This window comes from Alligator sinensis, unplaced genomic scaffold, assembly GCF_000455745.1.
Source record: "Alligator sinensis unplaced genomic scaffold, ASM45574v1 scaffold1506_1, whole genome shotgun sequence".
Lineage (NCBI taxonomy): Eukaryota > Metazoa > Chordata > Crocodylia > Alligatoridae > Alligator > Alligator sinensis.
The window spans coordinates 18,649-33,715 of NW_005843519.1; the positions used below are offsets into that span (position 1 = coordinate 18,649).

Here is a 15,067-nt window from a genome sequence, read left to right on the forward strand (position 1 = left end):
GAAAGGTGTCCTGACACCCCGGCTCTGGCGCAGGAATGGGTCCCTCCAGCTCTGTGCTTTGGCCCAGAAGGGATTGTGCGGCCATGAACTGGGTGGGATGAAACAGCCCAAACGGCCTCTAGCGCCGTGCGATGACAGGAATCCCTGGGGACCACGGAGAGCCTGTAACAACCAGAGGGAGAAATCCCCTCAGGATCCCACTCCTCCTTCTCCTCCTCTCTAGTCCCCTGCTGCAAATGTCAATTGTCCTCTGGGCAGAAATCCCCTCAGGCTCCCACCCCCTCTGCCATCCTGAGCAGCTGCAACGCCTTCTGCTACAGCAGGAAACAGCTGTCTGGGGTGGGGGGACAGCAGACGCTATCGTCTCTATTTTCAGGGGCCAGGAGCAGGGTCTGGCCTGACACAGGCACTGCCCCATGAGCACAGGAGCCCAGCACGGGGCCAAGGACGCTGGGAGCACAGCCCTTGCACCGACCCCAACCCCAACCCCATCTCTGCACCATAGACATGAGCTGACAGTCGCTCCCCCATGGCAGGTGTGCAGCTCCCTGCTCCCCCCACACCCGTGACACACGCCTGCCATGGTCGGTGTTTCCATCCAGCCCTGCCTCCCTCCCTCACACCTGTGGGATGCTGGGCAAGGCCCTTGCACTGCCCTTCCCTCCCCATGGACCTCCTCACACAGACCCTGGGCTGGAGACCTGTGGTCTGACCTGGGGAAGGGCAGAGAAATGCCGGAGACAACTGGGTGCAAGGGCAGGTGGCAATGCCATGCAGGATAACCACTATGCCATGGCCTCCCTCATTCCTCCCCATTGCCTCCCTTCCCCTCAAGGTGCTGGGCAAGGGGAGCTCCCAGCACAGCCCAGGGAGACACATGGCCCCTTCCCCTTCACAGGCAGGCAGGGTTTACAGGAGATCCACGAGCCCACTGATCCAGGCCAACAGCTAACTAATCTTTTTCACAGAGCTGTATCTTCCTTCTGAAGGATTTCCGGATGTCCCAGCCAATTTATAGCTTCTGAACGGTACTGATAGCGTACAGCCACTCAGATTCTTTCCTCCCACTGTCCTGAGACTGACCAATAGCAGTACAAGCCTTGCATTCCTTTGATAAGGTTAATTTTAACCACGCCACAGGGCCTTACTACTTCAAGGCTTTGCTAAATTTATTAGGCCTTACTTTATACAAGGCCTTACTACATCTTAGACTTCAATTAGGCTCTTAGCAACAACATATAGCTTAATATCTAAACAAATACAGAAAAACACTTGGTCTAATCTTCATAGAGACTTCAGTTAGCACTTTTATCACACAGACATGATTTCAGCTGGCACGTTCCCCTTCGCAGGCAGGCAGGGACCAGAGGAGACACACACGGGACTGAATGCCAAGGGGAAGTTTATTATCACTGCCCTGTGCTGGGATCATGCAGAGGATGGGAGGGGAGACACGGAAACCCAGCAGAGCGAGAGAAGGCAAAGGAGAGCGGGGCTGGCATGGATGGGCACAGCAGTGTGGGGAGGGGGCACAGCAGGTGGGTTTGCAGGACAGGTCTCCTTGAAGAGCTGCTGGACGCAAAGTGCTCACGTCCCAGGAGCTGGTGTACCTCCTGCAAGAGCAAGTGTCACTGTGATCCATTGTGGAGATGCTTCGAATGGGCATGATGATCCCAGGCAGGGGCAGCTCTGTTTGGAAATCCCTGGCCTCTGCAAAGGCCTCCATGTGGGCCCCTGAAACCACCCATCCCAGGGCAACCTGGATCCAAGTGCAACCCAGGCTCCTGCTCCCACTCCAGCACCTCCTCCTGCGTCCTTCCTCCCCACGGGCAGGGAGGGCTGGTTTCTCAAGACAAGGGCCGAGGAGCCATGACAGCAGCTGCTTAGAGACTGCTCCAAGCCTGAGGAGCCCCTGGCAGCACCATCCTGCCCCATCCAGCCAGGGATGGGGTGGCAAGGGGGCCCTGCCCATGCAAGAAGGGCAGCGGGGAAGGTGACACGCATTCACACTCAGGGAGCTGCCTGCACTCAAGAGTGTTCATGACCATTGCAATTACACTGGGATGTCTGGGAGATGAGAGAGCCAGCCGGGGTGACATGGGGCAGGGGAGGGGTGAGCAGAGGTGACACAAATGCCTGTATTATTTGTAAACAGGGCTTGGCAGCCACAGTAAGGCTCCCTGCAACCTACAGCAATACCCACAGGACCCAACCTCTCGTGGGAGACGAACAAACACCATATGCTCGGGCTGCAGATTTTGCACGTGCAAGGGGCGTGACGTGCCCACCCCCAGGGCCCCAGCGCGGCTGCAGTAAGGAGAAGCTGTCCCACCTGCTTAGAGCTGGTACTTGCAGATGAAGGAGTTTTTGTTTCTACAGTTATCAGCGTTCCATTCCTGATACCCTAGGCGACAACACAGAAATTACCGAGGGGAGGGGGACAGGCTGGGCATAACACGCTCCCCGCTCTGACCCCTGCTCTGGGACATGATCCCAGCTCCTGTCCTTGACCCTGAGGAAGGGCAGAGTGGAGAGAGTGGACAGGAAGAGAGAAACCAATGATGGCAGTCGGGTCCTTTGGTGCCATCCAGTGTCGTTGCAAGGAAGCTGCGCTGAGTCCTGTTCCCCTGGACACGGCACCATCCCACAGCAGCGCGCAGCTCCCTTGCTCCGTGCCCAGCTCTGCTCTTCCACCCGGATGCTGCCAACCCCCAGCCCTCTCTCCAGACAGTGCGAGACCCGGGGTGTCCTGCCCTGAGCCCGTTTCCTGGCTTCTTCACACTGGCACACACACGTGCAGTGCAGTCAGTGCCTGGCTGCTGCACACACACGCACACACACACACACCGTCCAACCACTGCTCCAGCCCCGGCTTCTGCAATCAGGTCCTAGGGACTGGTTTGTTTTCTCTTTCTCTCCTCTTCGTCAGACCTCCCTGCAGCCACGGCTCTGACGGTGGCTTCTCCCTCTCTTGTTCTGCACAGGAGCTTCCTGGTCTCTTCCACACAGCCAGGATCAAGGGTGTTTGCACTGGTACTGACACATGCACTCATCTTCCTGCACAGGCCAGGAGCCTTGCACACTTGCACACATGAAGACAGCATAGATACAACTAAGCTAGATAGACAGCAAGCACAAGCTTTGGTGAATGTGAGTTCACTTCTGGGAGGGGGCTGTTAGAGGAGCAGGGTAGGAAGTGGGCTGAATCTTCTCAACATAGAAGGTGGGTAAAAAAGGGTCCTGCGTCTTCCTACGTAGCCGTCAGCAGCACCTAGTAGCACAGCGACCCAGCAGCTGCTTTCGGTCATTAGTGCCCCTTCCCAGAGCAGTCACTCACACCAGGAAAGATGGCCTCTGTGTGCATCTGTATATCGTCTACACACGTGTGTGAGTTCATGCAGATCCTGTCAATTATTGCAGCTCGTGGAAAAGCCTGTGAGAAAGTAGAGCCTGTCCCTTCCCCAGGTAGGCATCTCAGAGCTGTGAGGGCACAGCATGGAGCAGGGTAGGAAGTGGAGGGCTGATCTGAACACAGAGGTGGGAAAAGAGGAGGGAGAGGGACAGTGCTGGGAGAAGCAAACAAGCCACCGACCCACAGACACAGACCGGGTCACGGAAGCTAACCCAGGAGATGGGGTAAGGACCTGTAACCTGCCTTTAAACCCCACCTAACACAGTTCAGTCTCTGAACGACCGCCTGGCAACTTCCCATTCAAGCTGATGTTTAAAAGTTGGCTGCTGCAAACTGCCACCCTGAGGCCAGCGATGGAGTGGCCAGCGGGCGAGAGTGACCTGCCACAGCCCTGCGTGTCTCTCTGTGGCCCATGTCAGAGCAGCATCCCATTCTTCTTGCATGCAGAGATCAACCTGTCAGTCCCATGGAGACACCGGCCGGTCACGGTCAGCGGGGATGGCACGTCTGGTGCTGCAGACTGACCCTCCCGGTGTGAATCCGTGTTTTCATGGCTCTTCCTGCTCCGCACCCGGGGGCACGGATCTCTAGCACAGAGCGGGTGCCAGCCAGAGGGGCCTGTGTCCTCTTATGTAGCCTCCTGCACCGCCTAGTAGCACAGAAGCACAACCACTACCCATGGCCAGGAGTGCCCTTTCACAGACCATCAGTCACCCACCCCAGGACAGAGGCCCTCTGTGTCCACCTGTATATCGTGTGCATGTGTGTGTATTCACACACATCCTGTCAATTATTGCAGCCTGGGCTAAATGCTGTGAGAAGGCTAGCCCTGTTCCTCGCACCGGTCAGCGTATAAGAGACAGGGTGTCCAGCACGCTGCCCTGACAGGCGAGTCAGGGCCTCCTGCTTACCTCGATAAGCTAAGAGCTCTGTGCAGTGCTCGACCCCATACCAATTGTCAGGCTGCCCCAGTACCCAAGCTTTATAGTTGTATATGGAGCCATCTGTCCATGTCCACTTTCTGGTCTGCAAACAGGAGGAGGGAAAGGTTAGGGAGGGAGCATCCCCTGGAAATATGTGCAGTGGGCACCCCCAAAAATCAGTATACCAAAAATGGCTCATGCTGTGTGGGGACAGATGGAGAAGGGCTGAAGGCAGGGGATGGACAAAAGGCTGGGTAAGGACCATCCAGAGCTGGGGAGCACAACAGTAGGTGGGCAGGGGCAGCAGGCACTCACCTGCCAAGGGTCATGGAGCCCGATCCAGACTTGCCCACTAGCACCTTTTCTCAAGATGTACCCAGCAATTACATTTCTTTCAGCCTTGTTGAGAATGGAGGCGAGATGGGCCCCGTGGCGGTAGCTCTGACACTTCACCTGGGGCAGGAGCAAACCAGCTGTGTCTGCAGCTCCCAGGGCAGGGAGGGGGGAGAGCAGCGCCAGCCTGGGCACCGGGAGGGGAAGGGCAGGGAGCGCCTGCTGCTGCCTCTCCCGGGCCTGGCTCCAGGGGGAATGGAGGGAGGGGGCAGACCCAGGTGCGCCCGCACCAGCGCTGAGCTCCCCCAGCCGCTCCCCTCCAGCCCCTGGGCCCTTCCCTGCACTAGCCTGTCCTGTCCCACCTGCGGGCAGCCCCTTGGCTTCACGTCGCCTCTGACCAGAAACAGAAACCTCATCCCTCAGCACAATGTGACCGTGGCTCTGACCTGCCTTTGCTCCCTGGCTCTGGACTGGTTCTGTGTGAACAACCGGCTGGTGCCAGGTTCCCCATTTCATGCACTTGAGGCTTAGGGCCAAAACGCCCCGTGTATCCCCTATCTGACCTCGAGGTTGCTATCTGTCTCCAGTCAGTCTTTAATAAGGCTTCCCACTTAAGGCCTTGGAGCTGCTCTGGGAGGGAACCACTGGTCCAGACTAGCCAGCAGTTATACCCCTGTTTGGAGGTCCACCCCCTTCCCCAAGTGGGATCCTCAGTGCCTGGCGAGACCTCCCGGGGATTGCTTGGGGCTGTTCCTTGTCCACATGCACACAGACAGACAGAGAGGGAGAGTTTCTGCCCCTCTGGAGAACTGGCAAGATTCATGTCTCTGCTGTGGAGCTGGTGCCCGGGGCTCTCCCCGGGGTGGGCTATGGGATGAGTGGCCGACAGCATGAGACCGAGGAGGGCTGTGCCCAGGGTGCTGCCACGTGCCCAGGGGAAGGCCCCACTATGGTGCAAAAAGGATGTGTGGGGCCTTGTGCATTTTGCAAAGAAAGTGGTGGGTGCCCAGCACTGCAAGAGGCCCCAGGCTGGACCTGAGGGGTGGAGGTGCCTCCAGGCTGTGCTGAGGAGGGCCCTGGCAGAGGTGGGTGAAGGCACACCCCTGCGCTCCATGCTGCCAGGCACTGCACTCATTGCAGCCCAGTTTAGGACCCATTTCCCACGGGGAGCCCACGTCTGCCCCTGGGCCGTGCTGGGGCCCATGGCAGCCAGCTCCTTTCCACCTGCAGGCCGGCTGTACCTCGCATAGCGACCGCCCTTGCAGGGAGCCCCAGAGCCCCCACCCCTTGGACAGTCCTATCCCAACCCAGCACCCCGCGCCCAGACCCCCCAGCGCTCACCTCAGCCTCCGCCCAGGACTTTTTATCCTTGAAGAATCCATAGCATTTGTCTCCATAGTGTAACCAGCCGTTGGCACAGGACTTGGTCTTAGCCCCTGTGCAAAGACAGCGATGGGCGGGCAGTGAGGGGGGAAGACACCCTGGTGTACTCTCCCCCAGCCCCAGAGCAGTTGCTTCCCCAAGGGCAGGGGCACCAGGCTGGGACCCAGGGAGGAGGGGGCAAGAGCAGCCCTTGGGCACAGGGCACATGAGGAGATACCTGGGGGAGGTGACTGGGAGGAAGAGCAGGGATTTGTGGACCCCGGCGGGAGCCCAGAGCTCAGCGTCGCCTTTCTCAGGGCAGGAGGACGCAGAGGCAGGGGAAGGGCGGTATCCCAGCTCCAGCGTCTCTCCCTGGAAACAAGATGGGGGCCCTGTCTCCTGGGCGGACACGCTGGCTCCTGCTGCAGCCCAGCTCCGACCCCCTCCCCGCAAGCGCTCACCTCAGCCTCCGCCCAGGACTTTTTATCCTTGAACAATCCATAGCATTTGTGTCCATAGTGTAGCCAGCCTTTGACACAGGCTTTGGTCTCAGCCCCTGTGGAAAGACAGCGATGGGCGAGCAGTGAGGGGGGAAGACACCCTGGTGTACTCTCCCCCAGCCCCAGAGCAGTTGCTTTCCCGAGGGCAGGGGCACCGGGCTGGGACCCAGGGAGGAGGGGGCAAGAGCAGCCCCTGGGCACAGGGCACATGAGGAGATGCCTGGGGGAGGTGACTGGGAGGAAGAGCAGGGATTTGGGGACCCCGGTGAGACCCCAGAGCCCAGCATCACATTTCTCAGGGTACAAGGACACAGAGGCAGGGGAAGGATAGTATCCCACCTCCAGCATCTCTCCCTGGAGCCGAGGCGGGGGACCTGTCTCCTTGGGGACACGCTGGCTCCTGCTGCAGCCCAGCTCCACGATCTCTGGGGAAGGGCCCTTCTTGCCGAGGGGCCGGGGGAGCCTGAGCGGGACCAACGCGCTCCCTGCCGAGGGGAGCAGCGCCCGGCCCGGGGGCTCCAGCATGGCGCGGACTCACCTTCCAGCCCGGGGCTCAGCACCAGACAGCCCAGGAGGCACAGGATGAGGCGGGCAGTGGTCCTCATCTCCTCACTTGTCCTGGGGGTAAACAGGGGAGATGGGCCCTGGGAGGCCGCGCTGTGCCCCACACTGACTTCTCCCTGCCTCCCTAGGAGGGTTGCAGGCCTGGCCCCAAACCCAGGACCCAGTGAGATCCCTCACAGGGCAGGGGTCTCTGACCCGTGGCTGGGGCCAAAGTCCTTTCAGCAGCAGCCCCACGGACTCTCCCCTCCACTCTCCTCCCCTCCGCTCCCCAGCACCTCAGGGCAAGACAGGGCAGGGACCCTGGGAGCAGGTCCCCAGGGAGCGGGTGCTCAGCACTGACCCACGGGGCCGGGTGCAAGGACAGCGCTGTGGGGCAGGGGGACAGAGCGACTTCTCCCCAGGGTGCCTCACGCACAGCACATTTAACCCCACAAACCCCGGCCAGGGCTGCTCCTAAGGCCTGGCCCTGGCACAGAGGGGACAAGGGCCAGGGCTCAGGACTCACCTGTGCACCTCTCTGGGGTCTGGTCCGGAGCAGGGGGTTTGGTGCAGCCGGTGCCCACAGCTGGTGCCCAGCGGGTTTATAGGCAGGCAGGAGGGAGGGGATCAGGGAAAGGTGTGAACATGCAAAGCAGGCAGGGCCAGCCCACAGCTCCGCATCTCCTCAGCTGATCTTAATCTGCCCCTGCCCCCCGCCCCTCCCTGCCTCCTGCCTGCCCCACTCTCTGCCCCTCCTCTCTCTTCCACACCAATGCTGCAGGTGCTGGCCAGGAGCTACTGCTGATCCCATTTGCACCCAGGGGAGGGAACCATGTCTCCTGGGGACAGCCCGTGTGCTTGCACACACTGCACAAGTGTCCACAACCTCCTTGCAGAGGGAACCCTATTTTACTGTTAAAAATGAGCTATTTAGCTTCCTCCCGTCTCCTATCTAGGTCCCTGTAACTAGCACAAATAAGCTCCAGCTTCCATGACCACCTTCTTTTAGTCCATTCCAGGAGCCAGAAGTGCTGCCGATGCACCAGCGTCCCATGTGAAGTCTCCCTTCATTCACAGAGTAGCCAAAGAGGGGAAGCTATGCGTAACCCACCCCTGTTTGGGTGCCTGGACTAGGAGCCCCTGCAGCTGTTCCCACCCACCCTGGGGCCAGCGGGCGCAGCAGGAGGGCCGCGCTCTGCCACACAGCGAAAGGGCAGGGGACGTTCCTGAGCAGGGAAGCTTGTTCCAGGGAAAACCACATCTTGTTGGTTTCTGGCTAGTTCCCATCGTCAACAGGACAAACACTATGAGTGGGGGACCGACACTGGCTTTCCTGGTGTGGAAGCCGAACCCAAGCACCTGGTCATGGTTCTGGTGGAGAAGGGCACGGCCCAGAGACAGCACTGTATGTAGTGTTTATTGGGACCTGTACAAGGGAAAACAAATGCTTCAGAGGAATAACAGCCTGTCACAAATCTCCTCTCCCTGGGGTGAGAAATCCTTCCTGCTCAAGGCCCATGCATGACAGGCTGCATCACGACCAGGATGGACGTGGCTCGGAGCAAGCCAACAGCACCGTTCTGCAACAGAAAAGCACAGGAGAAAGGAAATGAGCTCCAGCTGCATCTGCCGGCAGCTCCTGAAATCCACATTTCATCCATTGCCTCCTTTGTGCAATGCATCCCTCTCCTGGACATTTCCTGGGGCCCTTTGCAGACCCACCTGAGATGGGGCCTCAGGGAATTGTATTGGCTTTATCAGATAGCATAGGAACAAGTGTTGCCAACCCCACTGGACCAGTGCAGAGACCACAGTGTACAGATGTTGCAGTGCACGGGGACGGGCCAGGACAGTCTCTGTGCAGGTGTAGCTGTCATGAGCAGCTCAGGGTGCTTGTCCTCCAAGAGCTAAAACCGGGTTTCTTGCCCCTGTACCAGATGCCTGCAAGCATCCTGCCCCTGCACTGCTTCGGTGGAAAGAGCAAAGGAGAAGGAGGAAAGACCAAAGTGCAGAGAAGTTGTGTCTGGATGTCGCCATGCAGCAGAGCCCAGCAGGATCCAGCACCTCGTTGTCTTGGGAGTGCCCTGGTCTCTGAAGGGGTCTGCCTGCCTCGGCTGCCAGCCCGTGGACATTGCTGTCACAGGGAAGCTGCCGTGGGGCTGTGCTTTCCCAGGGGAGGCTGTTGGGGGCTTGGCCCTGTAGAGACACCCTGCGCAGCTCAGGGCTCATCTGCCGCTAGAAACCACGATCTGAGGCTGCTCTGCCTCTTCTCTTGGTCCCCCTGAGCAGAAGAAAGCCAGGGTCCTGTGCCCCTCTGCCCCTCTGTGTCAGCTGCCTCTTCCCGGGTGCAACTGGGCAGAGCTCATTCCCTTGCAGCCCTGGCCTGGGGCCTGTGTGGCTGCTGCAGCAAGAAAAAGTTCTTCAAAGAGACCTGCTAGTTGCAGCGGGCCCCGAGGCCACGGCCAGCAGTTCCCCCAGCCCTCAGGGGGCCCCTGCGAGGCCAAGGGATGCTGCGTTCCTCACTCCCAGGGAGGGAGAGGGTCCGAGGGCAAGGGTCTCCTCCCAGCATGGACGCGCCAGCCTGTGGCCATGGGTCCAGAGGTGAAAGAGGAAGTCGGGCACTTGGGCCCGCGCTGCCACGTACAGTCGCTTGTACTCAGGAATCTGCCCTGGTGCAAAACTCCTGGGGCTCCACCAGGCCAGTCCTGGGACACAGCCCACCTGGCTCCCCTTGTGCTCTGTGGCCTGGCAGCCTCTGCCTCTGCCCTGGGCCCTGCCACTGGGCGAGAGCTGAGGGGGACAGGGTGGTTCTTCATGCAGGACAAGGACATCCTTGCACCGGCATAGGCAAATAGTTCCCAGCTTTTTTTAAGCCCCAGCCCTGGGCCAGTGTGTGCAGAGGGACGGATTTCAGCCCAGGTTTGGGGCAGCAGGATGGTGGAGGTGCCAGGGCCTGTGCATGAGATTTCCCAGGACACCCGGGGTACGGGACGGCAGGACAGACACAGTTCAGGTTTGATGAACTCCAGGTGCTGTGGTGAGGGCACAGAGCAAAGAGGCAGCACGGCCGAGACCCTTCCCTTCCCCGCACCATGGAGCACTTCTCTGGTTGGCCTCAGTCTGGGGCGCTGTCATGTCCCCAAACAGGGTCCGTCCCTGTTCCAGCCCCAAGGAGCTCCCGGTGCAGCTGGCCCAGCCCTGGGGCAGGAGGTGTGCATGGGTGCGGTGCTGCTTGGGGGCTGCAGTTCTGCTCACACCGGGCCCTGTGCAACGTGGCGGTGCCAGCATAGCTCTCCCTCGGGGCTGGGGGAAGCCCTGGGGCATTTCCCGCAGTGTAAAGCTGTGTAAATCTGGACTCCAGGCAGCGACCGCATGACTGATCTGACCGCTATGCACAGGCCAGACATGGGCTCGGATTGGGGGGCGGGGGGGTGGAAAGGGAGGGGTGCCATTGATGCTTTTGGGGGAGGTTGGCTGGGGTGTCCGTGCCCTGGAAAAGCCACCCCTCACCAGTCCCCAGGGCCAGAGGCGGTCACTGTGTGGTGCCCAGTTTCTCATATTTCCCGGCTAGGCCTTGGGTTCGGCAGTAGGAACTGCACAGGTGAGTCCAGAGCGGAGCTGCACCAGCCTCCTGCCCCTTCCTCCCTCTCTCTGACGGAGCTAGAAGGAGCGGGGAAAACCTTGTAGGAAGAAACATGTAAATGTTTGAGTGTTCGGTCTCAGGACCCTCTGGAGCCAGAAACAGTCGAGCCCCATTGCTGTCCTGACCTCCCCACTGCTCGGTTGATCACGTGGCTTTACTCTTCTGGGGAGGTCCTCTAAAATTGTTGCGAAGGGGATCCAAAATTCAGTTGGAAACAGGAACTTGGCTGCAAATACCACTTGCGAAAGCTCCTGGTTCTCTAGAAATGTGATACTGGAGATAACACGAGATGTAAAAGTTGGCGTGTCTGGCATCTAGCATCCCGGTCCCTGTTCGTTGGAGTCAGAAGGTAATTTCCAGAACAGCGTTTCCCTGCAGGTTCCTGCTGTACATGCAGCACTGTAGATAAGCCCCCAAAATGAGTCAGCTTTCCAAGCTGTTAAACACTCACCATTGTAGCAGAAAGCCCCTTTTCCTCTTGCCTGCATTTGCTCTCCCCTCTTTGGATATGTTATTCTTTTTCTACCTTTTCTTCCTTCCTCTCTTTCACTTTAAGATAAGGAATTGTGTTTTAAAATTTGTATGTGTGCATTCTGTATCTCCCCTTGTAGTTTGGTATTTTTATCTATTTGTGTGCCATGGCATTACTTCTGTAGCTTATATTTTATACTCCTCACCTTTCAACTTTCAACTGAATGTGTTTAGTTTGATAAGTAAGTTATACATTGTAACAATGTTAACAAGGGCAGGAATCAAACTGCCCTTCCCTGTATCAGGCTGGCCCCTGAAAGAGCGAGTGAATCAGTGATTGAATGTGTAACATGGTAGCAAGCAGCAATTAACACCTGGGAAGCTGCAGATCAGCAAACGGAAGACCTCAATAGAAGACAATGTAACAACCGGGAAATCTCTAAACGTCACTGATCAAGGGCTAGAAGCCCTGGCCTGAGTTAGTCAATGCAGGGGACCAACTTTTGGGCTGAATATCTCCAGATCGACCAGTCCCAGAGCCCTATTCAAAATTCATCAACGGACTCCCAAACCTGCACGTACATGCGGACAACCCCTGGGGCTGACAGATGCCGTCCAGTAGCCACCGAGGGGGGGAAGTCCCACGAGGGTCTACGACCCCTGGATTGGGCAAACCTAAAAACTGGGGAGTCACCAAAGTCTGCCAGGGACAGATAAAAGGCAGTGAAAAGTGACCTTCAGTGGCGCCCTCTTGATCTCCAACTCCACCAGGCCTGTCCAGCCAGAAGGACCAGCTGGCGACCCCCTTCTGGAGGATAACACCACGCTGAAAGAAGCCTCAATGATAGACTCCAGCGCTTGTAGGATAGGTATACCTGACTCTGTAGCCTGCTACTGTGTGTTAGCCAACACCATTAGTAATAAGCAACAGGGTAAATCTAGTCATTACTATTCATAAACCACAAACAACAGATCCTTTTGCTCTCAGCCTTCAGATCCAGGTACTTTTACTGCTATAAGTGATCGGAAACTGGTCGATACCTGTAACAGAACAGATAGGGTAAAAATGGTGGAACTCGGTCTAGGACTCGCCTCCACCAAAGGGCCAAAGTGTTGCTTGCATAAAACCATGTTACTTAGATCAATTCCACCTCAGGGTTTTGAGTGTCTGTACATAGCCCATAAGGACAAGAGAGCACATTATTCAGGGGAGTGGAACAAGGCAGGGAGGGTTGTACCCAGCCCGCTATGCAGACTGTAATTATTTATCTGTTTTCCTCCCTAGACACACGACCCCCATGGCAAGGCCAAGACAATCCAAGCGAAAGCAAAGAGAATACTAGAATACAAAAAAAAAGGGATGGGGAAGGGGTGGGACAGAGGGCAGACCCTCCATCCCTGACCTCAGGAAAGCTGTTCTCTGGGAAAAACAACTTTAAAAGCCAGTTTGAATGGGAAGTGGCAGAACAAGACATCATCCACACCCTGGACTGTGTTAAGCATGCCCTAAATAGGGACTGTGGATTCTTCTCTAGTCACATGGATTAGCTTTTGCACCCACTTTGTTCTTGTGGATTCATTGCTCATCTACTTTTCTCTCCTAGCTTGGCCCATCACTCTCCCCCTCCTCCCTATCCTAATTTCTCTCCTTCTCATACTCTGTTTCCTGCACCTCCTTTCACAGCATCTGAAAAAGTGAACTTGGGTTCACAAAAACCTTGCACTCTCTCGACATACCTTATGTAGAAGGCTTACCTTTTCATAGTTTCACAGTAGGTAGAGTCGGAAGGGACCTGAACAGATCATCTAGTCCGACCCCCTGCCATGGGCAGGAAAGGATACTGGAGTCAAATGACCCCAGCTAGGTGACTGTCTAGCCTCCTTTTGAAGACCCCCAGGGTAGGGGCAAGCACCACTTCCCTTGGAAGTTGGTTCCAGATCCTAGCCGCCCTGACTGTGAAGTAGCGCCTCCTGATATCCAGCCTGAATCTAGTCTCAATCAACTTATGGCCATTGTTCCTTGTTACTCCCCATAGTGCTCGGGGGAACAGGGACTCTCCCATTGCCTGCTGGTCCCCCTTGGCAAGTTTAAAGGTGGCCACCAGATCCCCTCTCAGCCTTCCCTGGTGGAGGCTGAACAGGTTCAGGTCCCGTATCCTCTCCTCGTAGGGCCTGCCCTGCTACTCCTGATCATGTGGGTGGCCTCCTCTGGACCCTCTCCATGCTGTCCACATCCCTCCTGAAGTGCGACGCCCAGAACTGGACGCAGTACTCCAACTGCGGCCTGACCAGTGTCGCATAGAGGGGGAGGATCACCTCCTTGGACCTGCTCGAGATGCATCTGTGGATGCAGGACAAGGTATGGTTAGCCTTCCTGACTGAGTCCCCACACTGTCGGCTCACATTCATCTTGGCATCAATAATGACTCCAAGATCCTTTTCTGCCTCTGCACTGACGAGAAGGGAGTTCCCAGCCTGTAGGTCTGCTGCTGGTTCTTCCCCCCCAGGTGCAGCACCTTGCACTTGTCAGTGTTGAAACCCATCCTGTTCTCATCCGCCCACCCCATAACCTGTCCAGATCTAGTTGTAGCCTGTCCCTCTCTTCTAGCGTGCTCACTTCTCCCCACATCTTAGTGTCATCTGTGAACTTGAACAAGGTGTTTTTCACCCCCTTGTCCAAATTGCTGATGAAGATATTGAACAGTGCGGGCCCAAGGACCAAGCCCTGGGAGACCCCATTGCCCACATCGCCCCAGGTCAAAAATGACCTGTCCACCACCACTCTCTGGGTGCGGCCCTCCAGCCAATTTGTGACCCATCTCACTGTGTAGGTGTCAACACCACAGACACCTAGATTTTTAATGAGGATGGGGTGAGAGACAGTGTCGAAGGCCTTCCTAAAGTCCAGGAAGACTACATCCACCGCAACACCTGCGTCCAGGGTTTTTGTGACCTGGTCGTAGGCCACCAGGTTGGTCTGACAGGACCTGCCTCGAATGAACCCATGTTGATTGCCCCAAAGCATGATCCCCTGTTTGCCCCTCGCAGATGTGCTCCTGGATAATTTTTTTCAAAGAGCTTCCCCAGGACCGAGGTAAGACTAATGGGCCTATACTTTTGTGGATCCTCTTTCCTCCCGTTCTTGAAAATGTGGATGACATCAGCCCTTTTCCAGTCATCAGGCATCTCACCAGAGCATCACAAGTGCTCCTAAAGCTGTGCCAGGGGAACCCGCAGTGACCTCTGCCAGTTCCCCAAGCACTCTGGGGTGGAGATTGTTTGAGGGGGGAACAGGACTTTGGAGCTTGGGTTTAGTCCCAGGCTTGAAATCTTGCTGTTTTGATTGGTGGAGCTTATCCCCCAATCAGGAGGCAGCAAGGGGAGTTCAGTCATGCCCCTTTCCTGAGGGGAGGGGGAAGAGGAGTTCTCACCCCCCACCAGACCTGACTGAAGACTGCAACACTCAGGTCTGGTAGACTTCAGGGGTGGAGCCCTGGAGCATAGAAAAGGAGCTGTGTGCTGAGCATGAGTGGAGCACATCCGGGAGAGAGAAGAGAGAAGAGCGGGGCTGAGGTGGGGGTCTGCTCAGCAGGGCAAAGCAGTAGCCCAGAAGTGCCCCTGAAGACTTCCATCAGGGGGGATGGCAAACAGTTCCAGCAGCTAGGCTCTCATTGTGCAGCACAGCACGGCACACGATGTCTAGACCCTGGGAGCTGCATGAGGCAACTCAGATCTGCAACCTCGGACGTGAGGCCAGAGACATAGTGCACAGGACAGTGTGTTGGCTAAAAATGTCCAACTCAGAATCCTTAAAATTCTGGTTTATTAGGTGGATTGAAACACTGTAATGAAGTTAAATCATAAACCTTGGGGCTGGTTC

At 57.1% G+C, this 15,067-nt stretch overlaps 1 long non-coding RNA gene across 1 annotated transcript; it reads right to left on the reverse strand.

Annotated features, from left to right (window-relative positions):
- Nucleotides 1–1,385: 1,385 nt before the first annotated feature.
- Nucleotides 1,386–4,382, reverse strand: LOC102383769. Its single transcript, XR_325519.2, has 3 exons — nucleotides 4,324–4,382; nucleotides 2,333–2,404; nucleotides 1,386–1,613 (listed from the first exon to the last, which is right to left on the reverse strand). It is a non-coding gene; the product is annotated as an uncharacterized LOC102383769 (long non-coding RNA).
- Between the last annotated feature and the right edge of the window lie 10,685 nt (nucleotides 4,383–15,067).